Consider the following 1,774-nt stretch of genomic DNA (forward strand, 5'->3'; position numbering starts at 1 on the left):
TTGCTCAAAATTTCAAGTTGATTTCTTTTCTGAACTTGTCGGTATTACATCATGATGTAGTGGGCTGTTTGTACTCAAAATACACGGACGTTTAAGCGGTTCATTTGGAAATATATTCCAATAAAATATCAAATACTTGGTAAGTATTTAAATGTTATTGAATTTTGGCTCTGGAAAAAAAAAATTTATTTATTTTCGATTTATAATCAAATCAATCAATTAGGGGAAAATATGCACGTCATTCCAACGCTATGACGAACGACGTATGACTATTATAAACAATTATCGTAATTGATTACTATGTATCTTCATCAGGAAGTGATTACTTATTGTAAGTGATTTGTATTCTCTGAATATATTTGATGTTTTATCGTTTTGTGAGTATAATAACAATAATAGTCTATACTACTTATGTATAAGTATAGTTATAACCTAATTAAAATTACTATTGTTAATTATTATTTATCTAGGTAAAATTTTTGCTGGGAAAATCGTAGTGGTGTCCTAGATTATGGGAAGACATTGTTTCTGCGAGCATATACAGTAAGGGGAGCTTGAACGTTGTTTGTTCTCGTTATAACAGAAATGACAATAAAAGCCCCACGCTCGATTTTCATTCATTATTATTATAGGAGTAAGGACGTACATGGAATACCACGACACAAGCGATGGATTATTTTATTTTATTTTTAGCCCATGGTGCCTATAAATTATACAAATATATAAAATTACATTGTGATCGGAGTGTTTGGCATAGATGTATATATTTTCACCGTAGACGGTATGTCAACTGTCGTAATAAAACACGGAATATTGCTCAAAACGATAACCATATGTAGCTGGTAATACAACCTCCGACGATTAATATTATCTAACACATACAGACTTCCTATAAGGAATGATTATCTAGTTTACAGTGATTTTGACATCGTCATATAATAATATATAAGATACGCGCGGGATGGGTACTCACAAGACCACGGTCACATTATATTCGATATCGACTTTCTATTTAAACGTATATACGAGAATTTATACAGGTATATTAAAATATATTATATAAAAACCGATTCTACTGTACAGATAATTATTATTTCGTACATTTGCATAACCGTGTCGTCTTCCGAACGCAGTGACCAGTGGCGGTATTCCTGTAGGAACAGCGTGTATACTATTATCTACCGTATTATACTTGTATATATATAGATAGAACGGCAAATTGTTTTATCGGAAGAATAATTTTTCAGTTCACAGAATACAAACACGCGTATACATTATATTATACAGTAATATATATATATATATACCTACAAGCGCATTAGATTTAGATTATAATATTTAACAGTCATTGCCATCGCATCATCGCAAATTTAGGCTTATTATATATATTTATGTGTATAAAAGATTTCGTGTTTTCCGCAGACCTACGTCGGCCGATCGCAATTAATAATATGTATAGTAACAATCGATTTCGTTGTCCGTAGAAAATGTTTATCGACAGTAATTATTGTGATCAGTCACGCGTTCAGATGAGCCGAGTCACTATCTGGTCATAATAATATATACCTATATATATGTACACGGTATATTTTATACTATGCATACATTGGAATATTATAGCGTTCGCTGTAGCCACCGCTCGACGAAGACACGCCATCGGTGCATATAATATAATATTATAATATTATATATACATAATAATGAATAAAGTATACACTGTAAACGCGCGACGGCAAAACTGTTTGCCGTGGACTGAAAACTAATTTCGTTTTAC

Source organism: Rhopalosiphum padi, chromosome 2 (genome assembly GCF_020882245.1).
Source record: "Rhopalosiphum padi isolate XX-2018 chromosome 2, ASM2088224v1, whole genome shotgun sequence".
NCBI lineage: Eukaryota > Metazoa > Arthropoda > Insecta > Hemiptera > Aphididae > Rhopalosiphum > Rhopalosiphum padi.